Consider the following 11,471-nt stretch of genomic DNA (forward strand, 5'->3'; position numbering starts at 1 on the left):
GATTAGGGTGTGTAGTTAGAAAATCTGAGTAAAAATTGAGTGCATATCTTGAAAGGAATTGAGCAAATTCTCTAAGGCATGTTACTACATTCAAAACATGGTTTTAAATGCTTAATTGTGAACTAGTATATGGTGACTATGATTAAGAATGTACTTAAATGTGAAGATGACTAAAATCTGTGAGAATGATGATTTTTAACTTGTCATGTGCATTGGAAATCCCTAAGACGGTTGTTGGAAGGTTTAGGTTGTGTTTTACGTGTTTAGTGTCGTTTTGTTTATTTGTTTTTATTCTGTTTTGCTCGAGGACTAGCAAAAGCTAAGTGTGGGGGTATTTGATAGGAGCATATTCATGCGACTTAAATGGCTTGTTCTCGTGCATTTACGTTATGTTTCTCTCGTTATTTTAGTCCTTTATGCTTCTTTTGTGTGTTTTCAGGTTCTAAGGGCCTAGGGAGCAAGAAAGTGCATTTTGAGGCCATTTGGAGCATTTTTGGGCATGGATTGGATAACTTATCCATGGAGCCAAGAGGATGGACGAATTTGAAGGCCTTGTATGCACTTGCAGACACAAAACAATGGCTCTAGCCCAATCAAACACATTATGCCATACAAACCAACCTATTTTAGGCCCATTCTATGTACTTAAACCCTAGCCCTTTAAACTAATTCATTTATCACTTATCAAACCATTCACTTATCACTCACCACATATCATTCACTTATCACTTAACATATCATTCATTTATTTCACTTCCATACTCATCTTAATTCCACATGCATTCTCACACATGCACATCATTCACTCACATTTCCACCATTCATTCTTTATTCCTTTCCAAACATCTCACATGCATTTCCACCTTCCTACTTCATCATTTCACCACATTCTCCCTCTTTAACTCACATGCATTCATCATAATTCACAACACAAAACAACTTCATTGCCGTGGGTTCCCATTTCCTTTCCAAACATCTCACATGCATTTCTTCATTATTTCCTAACCCTACATGCATTATTTATTGCATCTTCACATGCATTCACACACACTTTACACATTCAAACCGTGAGCTCCCATTCCTATATGCCATTTTCAGATTTCCACCCACTAACCTAGTCATCAACACATGCACTTCCACCTTTCATCCACAATGATTCATGATTCATTCACTTTGCATCCTTTAAATCACATACTTTTCCATCATTAATTAGCCACTTGCATCTTAAACAAACAACCATATATTCCCTCCACTACTCCTATAAATACCCTTGCATTCATTCATTCAAGAACATCTCATTCACAACACAACACCCCTCAAACACTTCCATTCTTCTCTTTGCCGTGAGTCCCCTTAGAATCCAAAACCATCTTTCCATTTCCACCACTTCCCAACCCTCCAAACCACTCCTCTACCATTTCCATAATCCCCCAAACCTCACCTTAGACCTTGTGCTACAACAACGAGGAAGATAAGAGGGCCTAAACGTTCATACAATTCAAGTTTGAGTTGTTGGAATGTTTAGGTGTTTCTTTGATTTCAAAGTTTAAATTCAATTCTCTTTGTTTTGTACGTATGAGGAATGGAAGAGAAGAGTGCCTAAACGTTCATACAATTCAAGTTTGAGTTGTTGGAATGTTTAGGTGTTTCTTTAATTTCAAAGTTATGAGGAAATAAACCCCCCTTTAGCTAGGGGGTGATTCGAAATAAATGTTTATACTTGCATTTTGATTTGATTACCTTTCGTTGGAATTTCATAAGTTTTGAATTCAATTTGTTTAACCGTTTGATTGATAACTTATTTATGAATGTTTATTAAGAATGCGCGCTTAATTTTCATGCATAAATATGACGCTAGAATATAAGTGAATTTCACCTAATCGTTATGAACTTATATTCACAAGTAGTGGAGGTTGCTTATAAACAATCGCGTTAAACGAATTCTTGGCATAAGTTTCATGCGTATTCCATAGTAACGAATGCCTCGTCAACACTTATAGTTTTCATAATGCTTAATGATCTTTGATTGTATCTTTATTGTGCTTTTCACGTAAAGGACTTTTGGAGAATGTGGTGAATTGCGTTGCGCTAACCCATCCAATTCATTAACTTAAGGAGAACTTGACGGTTAATTTAAGCGGACCTAATTAACCCGGGGCGTTGAGTTTCATAATTTATCGAAAGACCAACTGAGAATCAATCTTGTATGCAAGTGTAACATGTATGGAGATGAACCCCTTAGCTAGCATTCATCCATAAATTTCATATTTACATTCTGTCTAGTTTATTAACTTGTTTCGTTATTTCAATTTTCGTAAAAACCTCAATCCCCCTTTTGCTTTAATGTTCATTTTAGTTAGAATTCAATTTAGTTTGTGTTTTTAAAGCATTTTGAGTTTTTGGTTTGTCTTAGTGTTTTAAACTTTAATTTTGCATTCTTTGAGTCTAGTTTAGTGTTTTAAACTTTATTTTACATTTTTGAGTCAGTTTCCAAGAGATTTGCAATCCCTCCTAATCCCCGGTCCAGAACGATCCCTACTTATACTCATACTACAATTGTCAAAAAGAGGGTTTAATTTGTGCGCATATAATTCTCGCATCACAAAGTCTCGACGATTCCCTACAAAAAAAAAACAAACATGATCAAATAACCAACTGCTCATGAAACTCTCTCAATGTGATAGAAGTATCTCGAGTAAGAATCATTGTCCTAATAGTAGAATATTCTCGAGGTAACCCAGACAAAGCAGCCAAGATAAAATCATTATCCGAAACAATTTCTCCAGCATTAATTAATTGTTCTTTAATGGCCTTCAGATTTGATAAGAATTGATCTATTGAATCTCCTCCTTTTCTGCAAAGTTTGAAACTCAGTCTTTAGAGTATTGACTCTAGCCTTGGACACTGAGGCATACCTATCTTGTAAGCTAGACCAAGCATCATGTGCAGTTCTGCACCCAATAACATGCTAAATTGCTTCATCAGACAAGGTAGCAAGAAGTAACAAAGCCATATCAACAGATTCCCACTCCAAAAAAGCTTCTATGACTTCTGTAGTAACCCCATTTTCTATATGAAAGACATACTTTGGAGGACATAAAGCAAATCCATCAAAGTGATCAAACAACTTATACCCTTTCAATACTGATTTGAACTGAAAAGCCCATTTAGAAAAATTACGATCATTCAGTATAATTGTCAACATCTCCAAAACCCCCTCAATCTTCACACCAGGAATAGACATTTTTCACGAATCAAAGTATTGCACAGAGATAACAACAATTAACACCCAAGAATTGCAGAATACCAAAGAATAGATTCTTGCCCAAAAGAACAACAGAAAAATGGCTTCGTGTTGCAAAAATTAACGAGAAAGGGCTTCATGCCTCAACAATTCAGCAAGAAAAATGGCTTCGTGCCTCAACAATTCAACAAGAAAATGGCTTCGTGCCTTAACAATTCAACAAGAAAATGGCTTCGTGCCCTAAAACTTCAACAAGATGCAAAAAATGGCTTCGTGCCCAAAATTTTCAACAAGCAAATCATGAAATGAAGCATATCAGTTGAGATCGACATCAAAACACACTCAGATCCGCAGCCACAAAATCAACGGACGCCCCTAAAAAAAAATTCAAAATCACCGAGCCCGAAAACATTCGCAGACCCACAGCAGACCGACAACTCTTGATACCAAGATAGCAGAAGTATCCATAGCTATAAGAAGGGATTCGAAAGAGAAAAGCTAAAACATAAGTGTTTAAGAGATAGAGAAAATGCTCTGATTGTATTGAATGAATTATGAAGAGTGTTTACTATGCTTTTATATGACTACACACCTTACTCATTAAGCTACCATTCTTTATCTATTTAACAAACCTTATCCTCCAGATTCTAACTACCTACAACCAATTACACCCATTCCCAACCATATAATATGACATGTCAACCACAACTGAGATACTGCCATGTGTCACTTATCACATATTTAAGGTTTTGGCATCGTTTACCATGGTAGGTATAGCAGCCATGTAAAAAGTGTTGAAATCCCAAATTAGGTCTAATCAAATTGCATTATTATTCATCACTTGTACGACAATTATCTTACCATTAATTAGGTGTAATTCTTGTCTGAGGTTCGAAGAATAGCGGATTGTTGACTTGCACATCAAGTCGCATTGTTGTTTACACATCAAGTCGGCGTAATTTTCTTCTTGCATTACAAACTCCCACGATGTCAAGTTTGTCCTTTAACTTCACATCTTGGTTGATTGTTGATTTGCTAAATTCACTTTGATCTTCTTTCTTATATTTCTCCACTCGAGACACCTTCACTTTGGTTATCTGTGCTCCACCTTGGTTATCTGTGCTCCACCTTGATTATCTGTGCTCCATCTTTTTTTTTTTTTAATTCCAATTTCATCTTTCAAGATTGGAATTTCAACGGGTGCATCAATTTATTTTCCTACATAGTCGTCACGATCAACTTCCTCTTCTTCATTATTCCTGTTAGCCTCCAGCAAGTTCGCGGGGTGACGGTGGGTGGTGCAGTGGCGGGGTTATTAAGAATACAAGTTAGCAATACAGTTAGTAAGTTGGTTAGAGTAGTTAGGCTCTCCCTTATAAAAACAGTTGTGTAACCTTCATTCTATCAATTAATACAAAAGCATATTTCTCTCTCTAAATCTATCTCTCTGTAAAACTCTCTGTGTTGATCTTTCTTCTCTTCATCTTCCTTCTTGATTTTCCTTCAATTTCCAAACATTACAATGTAGTTAACATGGTATCAGAGCCACCAAGGCTCACGCCATGGATCTTGGTGGTCGATTCCTCTTCTATCTTTCTTCGTTACTTTCTTTCGTTTCCGCATATTTCCTTATTCGTAATACAAGTGCTCTTTCTTCCTTTCCTTCTCCGTTCAGCTTCCTGTTCACTTTCTCGTTCGCCATGACCGTGTTCTTTGTTGAAGAATTTGGATTCTGCATAGGGCAACTGGGTTTCTGTCGCTGGAACTGTTCTCTATGTATTGTCCTTTTCACTTGGTGCATTTCTTGGAGCTCGTCTTGTTGCTGGGCAGTCCTCTGATTGCTCTGCTGCTCCATGGCACCGCTGATTGTAGCTCTAACGGTGACGGCGTCGACCGACTGAAAGACACAGAAGGAGCTCGGATTTCTCCTCGCAAGACACCCTAGAAATCTCAACTACGAAAAAGGGTTGGTCGGATCCTTGGTGATCTTTCGTTCTTCCATCGCTTGATTTGTAGTTGATTGGTTCTTGGTGGAGTTTCTTGGTTCTAGAATTATGGGGTTTCAGTAAAGTACAGGTCTGTGCATTCTACCTGTTTGTTGATTTGTCTCAGTGAGAATTTCTTTATGTTTGATGAATTCCAAGGTCGATTGTCATTGTCAACTAGTTTGCTCGTCGGTTTCTTGAAGAATTGTTAATTGTGGAGGCTTAAAGATTTGGTTTTGGTTCAATTTCTGGTAGTCTGGTTGGTCTAGGAATGTTGATCTTACTTCCCTTGATAGTCTAGATGAAGAGACTTGGGTTGGGATTAGCAACCAGCATGGTCCTCTGGATGAACAAGATGCGGCTAATATTGGTGAGAAATGAATGACCCTAATGGAAATCGGGCTTCTCTGGATATGTGCAGCTTGACCTTTGGATGACAACGTTTGCTGCATAACAGCCAGCTTTAACACAGTCCTCAATGGGCTTCTCTTGAACCAACTTACTATTGATGTGATCTCGTTGAAGTTCTTCGTGTTTGGTATGCCTAGGCAATGCATACCATGTTGATGGCACCATTCCTTAAAATGTCTCTCAAAAGCTCTACGCCCCCAGTAACTATAATTCCCGAATATCTCGCACTTGAATTCCTGACCAAGACGATGAAGCTTATACAGCCAGTAGCGAATGGGCTTCCCATCCCAACCCATTGGCAATTTCAGTGGATTGTAAATCTGCTTCTTCATTCATCTTGGTGGTGCAGCTTTCCGAGAAGTTCTTTCTCTGCTTCACTGATAGTCTGCAAGGTTATTGGGTTTGATCTTTCTGCAACTCTTGATATATTTGGAAAAATGCGTGTGAATTCTTGCATTCTGGTATGTACAATTTTGTGGTTGTTCCGATTATGGTTTGTGTCAAAATTCAGAAATGTACTGTCTAAGAAGATTGTTCAGCAGCTAACTGAGGAATGGTGCAGTATTTTCCTTATTACAGCCTATAATGTCGAGTCTAACCAACTCAATTGTTAGCATGAATCTACAGTAAGTCCGGTTATACGTTGAAGTTTGATGAAGTTGTAAACGGTAAATCCCACGAAGGGTAATTCCGTGATGTAAGTAGGTAAATCCCACGAAGGGTAATCCTACATTGATGTTGATTTTCTGTTGTTGAAATTGTGAAGGCCGATGCCACTGTTAAGAGTAGTTGTATTTTGGTAAAATCCACAAAGGGCGATCCCGTGGTGCTATAGTTAAGGCCAATGCCACACTATAGTTTGTTATTTGTCTGTTTAAAGGCCGAAGCCAATGTTAAATGAAGTTGTTGACGGTAAATCCCACGAAGGGTAATCCCGCAAGAAGTTGTTATAACCGGCCTGAGGGTGTGTTACAATTTTATAAGAGGCTGTTCTTGGAAGATTGCAGATGGTTCAACATTGTGTTCAGTGATTGTAGATGTTCTTCCAATCTCAAACTGGGTTTCCCCAGTTGAGATTGAGGGGGAGTATTAAGAATACAAGTTAGCAATACAGTTAGTAAGTTGTTTAGAGTAGTTAGGCTCTCCCTTATAAAAACAGTTGTGTAAACTTCATTCTATCAATTAATACAAAAGCATATTTCTCTCTCTAAATCTATCTCTCTGTAAAACTCTCTGTGTTGATCTTTCTTCTCTTCATCTTCCTTCTTGATTTTCTTTCAATTTCCAAACATTACAATGTAGTTAACAGGGGTGAGGGTCGATGCTGCATGCGGGGGTGGATTGAGCATATTTTTTCCCCATTTTTTTTTTTTCATATTAATTTTGATTACATGCTTTGAATTAGGGGTTTCATGAAGGAAGTTGAAGTTCCACTATAAAACTAATTGGCAATATGGGAAGTAGCCCAACTTACTTATAAGCTCATGCAATATCTCTCCCCCTATTAATGTGAGACTCATTCTCAACATTTTAGATGAGGGGGTTAGGGTTGGGGATTTAGGTTCTACATTAGGGTTAATTTAAGTTCTGAATTTTTTTTTTAAATTTCTGCAATTTTTCAATATTTTTACAATTTTATTCTATTTTCTGCAATTGTATTTATTCTATGAATTTTTTTAGTTTAAAGTTAATATGTTTATTTATAACTTTTAATTATTAATTTGTGTATACTAGCATTTAGGAAACGTTTTAAATTGTGAACTTTAGGATTATTACCATTTCCATAATTAAAGATAACTTTGGTACTTAGTGGTACCCTGGGGATGGTCTAGAACAAATTTTTGTGCAGAACTTCAAACTAAGGTTCTCGGTTGGTGCTAGACCTAATTTTGTTAATATTGTTGACCCTTGTATCTCTAACTCTCAAATTGAAACCTTAATAAAAGCTGTAACAACCCGTCCCCAAATATTTCGATTTTTATAATTTTAAAATGTGAATTTACGAAAATGCCCTTCGAGGTAAAAACGTTGACTTTTGTTGACTGTTGTGCCGTGTCGTAAGACTCTTTTACTTGTCGTATCCTTGTAGTACTCATCGTTACGATCGTGTGGGGTGCAAGCGGAATGTAATTTCGAGCTAAAACGAAGATTTTACGGAATTCAAATCTTTGGGGCATTTTATTAATTTTCCAAGTAGAGATATTTTCCACTTTGGACCACCCCTGAACTGACATGTGGCAACCTCCCCCATTTCTGGGGTGTCTTTCCCGATTCCCTCTCTAGAACTATATATATATACACACCTCTCTCTCTCTCTCTTTCTTTTCCCTCTTTTTCTTTTTGTCTCTCCTATAACACACTATCTCTCACCCCTCAGCTCCCTCTTATCTCTCCCTCCGTAAGCTCTTTCTCTCTTTCACTCACCTTCACTCTTCGAGAACCATCGAGGCACCATTGGCCTCCCCACTTCGACGATCACTGGCGCCGAGCCACGCCTATGTCACCAGGCAGCTCTGACAATGGTGTCGAGATTCTCCCTTCCACATGAACCAACGCCACCTCCATTCCCTTTCTCTTTCCCTTAACAGTCAACTCTGTGCATGGGCCTGCATCATGGTCGGCGTGTGGAGCACACACGCCTCCGCCAGAGGTACTGTGTTCTGCCGCCATCCAAGGCAGCACCGAAGACTTTTTCGGCCAACTTTCCAACGACCCATCTTGGTGCGTGGTGGCATGTGGCCTTCCGGGCAGCCGCCCTATGGCGGCGCATGGGGGAACCCTAGGTCCCTCCTTAAGTTTCTCGACGTGCCTAATTCGCTGTCTATTTTCCCAAATTCGACCATTTTAGTAGGGTTTCATTAAATGGCTTTTCTTTGTGTTTAGGTGTGTCGGTGGGAAGTGACACCATCCTCCCTATCCACTAACTTGGCAAACCATTGGGAAGTACTCGTGCAAGGAGAAGGGAATGCGCGGCTCTTACTCTATAGGTTCCCTTACGTACGTTGGCTTAGCAGCTCTTACGTTCCTTTTGGGCTTCCTATTGTTGCAGCGGCTATGCTCTCTCCCTTGTTCCACCTTTGGTCGTGTGGCTTATGGTATTGGCTTCTTTGTCTTTGTTATAGGTCACCAGTGTCCACCCTTCTTCATCATCAAAAGGTGCGCTTGCCCCTAGCGATGGTTATGCAGAAGGTGTTGTGTAGCTTAAGCATAGACGGAAGTGGTCAGGCACCACTTGGAGAGGTGCGGGATCAAAGGATCTTACATAGATCCCACATCGCCCAGGGGAGATGATCCCTCCTCTATGCCTCATATGTACATGCTCACCTCCCTTTAGCACGAGGCCTTTGAGAGCTCATTGGTTTCGGTTCCATCGGAACTCCGAAATTAAGTGAGTTTGCGCGAGAGTAATCCCATGATGGGTGACTCACCGGGAAGTTCTCATCTGAGTTCCCAGAAACAAAACCATGAGGGTGTGGTCGGGGCCCAATGCGGACAATATCGTGCTACGGCGGAGTCAAGCCTGGTCGGGATGTGACAATAATTTGGTATCACATCCCGAGCTCAACTCTGTAGTAGCATGATATTGTCCGCTTTAGGCCCCGACCATGCCTTCACAGTTTTGTTTCTAGGCACTCATTGGCTTCAGGTTCCATTGGAACTCCAAAGTTAAGCGAGTTTGGGCAAGAGCAATCCTAGGATGGGTGACCTACTGGGAAATTCTCGTGTGAGTTCCAGAAACAAAACTGTGAGGGCGTGGTCGAGGCCCAAAGCGGACAATATCGTGATACGGTGGAGTCGAGCCGGGGATGTGGTGGAGCCTGGGTCAGGATGTGACAAAACTAGTCGTCACGCATAGTCTTAAATTGAATGCAACGACAAACTGTCGCACCCTTTACTTTTGTGTGACGATATACTTTGCCCCCTTGTCTTTGAGGCGACGAACGTATACTTCGACAAGCAAAGGCCCTTGCACGACAATATTATTTGTCTTCGTTGCACAAATGTTTTCTACACGACCTTTGTGTGACAACGTCTGTGCGATGAAGTTTTCTTCGCGTCAAATTTTTAGCGATAGAATTTTGCTTTACGTAACGAATTTTTTTTCTTTCACAAAAGCTGTTTACTGTGGTAGGGTTAGCTTCAATACCAATAATAAAGGCGTTTCCATTTATAACTTTAAGGTAACTGTTGCAACTGGCACATTGTCAAAGTAAGCAACATTCATCCAATTTAGTTGGACATAGGAGAACTCGAACCACAAAAACCTCATCAACTTTATGCCACAAATGACTTGGACATATTTCAACTGCTCAACACGTGCATAATAAGTGGGTAATTACTAGTAAACCATGAATAATTATGTGACAACTAAGTTTAATGAGATTAAAGGAGATTCGCGTCGACTCACATCCTAGAAGGTCTTAGCGAGACCTCCGAAAAGTAGAGGACTGCTAAGACAGTCTCGTCTCTTCGCCTCGTAATCTAACCTGCTTTGCACTGCCTCATAGCCGTCTCGTTTGCTTCTCACCGCCTCTGTTTGACCAAATCCAAGAAATCTCGACTTCGTCGACTGGGCTTGACGCCTTCAATATAGAAATTTAGAAATTTCGATTAACTTAAGCAAAGTGCCCATCAAGATTCCGACTCTTGGTTTCCTTCTTGTCCTTCCTCTTGCTCATTTAACTGATGGAAAAAAGAAATTAAGTGACATCCAACAAATAATTGGAGAGTCTGATGGTGAATGATCCAAAGAAGAGAAAGGAAGTGACGAGAATCATGAGATGAAGAGTTGGGCGGAAATGAAATACGGGGGAGACGAATATAAAAGGAAAGGAAAGTTGGAGAGAGTGGAAAGAGAGTGTCAGAAAAAAATGTGTTGATTAATAATAATAATAACATAAGTTTAAAAAGTTACAAAAAAATATTTGGATTTCAAATATAATTTAGTATGTGGTTTAGTCTTATATTTTATCAAACATTTTTATTATTCTTATATTACTTAGTTCATCATAAGCCAATTCAGGTTAGTCTTTAAAGCTAGTCTCGTCCAAGATAGTCCAGTGCAACAATCGTACTCTAACTACTAATGAATTGTTTAATACTATCACCTCTTTACCTCGCTAATTAGAACAAAAAACGATAGTACGCTGATACACTTGTGTAATGAGATAAATAAAGAATGATGAGATTAATTAACTAGATTAATTAGGTGATATAATTAATTAGAAAAGTCTAAATACTCATAAAAGCAATGAAATGCTTTTGGACTTGAAAGAAGTTTGTGTTCTTTCGGGTCCATTGAGCTTTCAATAAAAGATAAAGATGCTTTAAAGTGTGAAGAGCCTAAAGGAAGTGGGCGAGGGAGTGTAATGTCCCAAAAATTATTTGGAAGCACAATCTGATGGTAGGCCGAAACAATGTCATAGTAAATTTCAACTCTATTAGCCAAAATAAATTTAATTCTATCACTTTATGGCTGCATCTAACCTCCTTGTTGGATTGCCTACATACCCTCAAACGGGATCAAGCCATTCATAGTTCACCAACGTAATTAAACCGGTTTCTATACTATTCAAGTGGCAGACACATATGATACTAGATTCAGATAATTGAATCATGACAAACAAATATCAAATATGAAATCAAAATATCGAAATTAGCTTAAAAAGGCAAAGTCGACCCATTGGCCATGTACCGCAACATGTGGTGGTTTTCGGTGAACGAAAACCCAATTTTCTGACTAACTCCAAAAATTACCAAACTTCACAGATTTCTAGTGCACAAAAAAAGGAAAAATTTTCATACCTAGGCCGAAGTCCAATTCGGCCAGG

At 39.0% G+C, this 11,471-nt stretch overlaps 1 long non-coding RNA gene across 1 annotated transcript; it reads left to right on the forward strand.

Moving 5' to 3' along the window:
• The first annotated feature begins 5,759 nt into the window (after nt 1–5,759).
• On the forward strand, nt 5,760–6,639 carry LOC148690423 (uncharacterized). The gene is made up of 2 exons (XR_015957245.1): nt 5,760–6,308; nt 6,346–6,639. It is a non-coding gene; the product is annotated as an uncharacterized LOC148690423 (long non-coding RNA).
• Nucleotides 6,640–11,471: the final 4,832 nt, after the last annotated feature.

Source organism: Pyrus communis, chromosome 15 (genome assembly GCF_041283825.1).
Source record: "Pyrus communis isolate YQ-2024b chromosome 15, ASM4128382v1, whole genome shotgun sequence".
NCBI classification, from domain to species: domain Eukaryota; kingdom Viridiplantae; phylum Streptophyta; class Magnoliopsida; order Rosales; family Rosaceae; genus Pyrus; species Pyrus communis.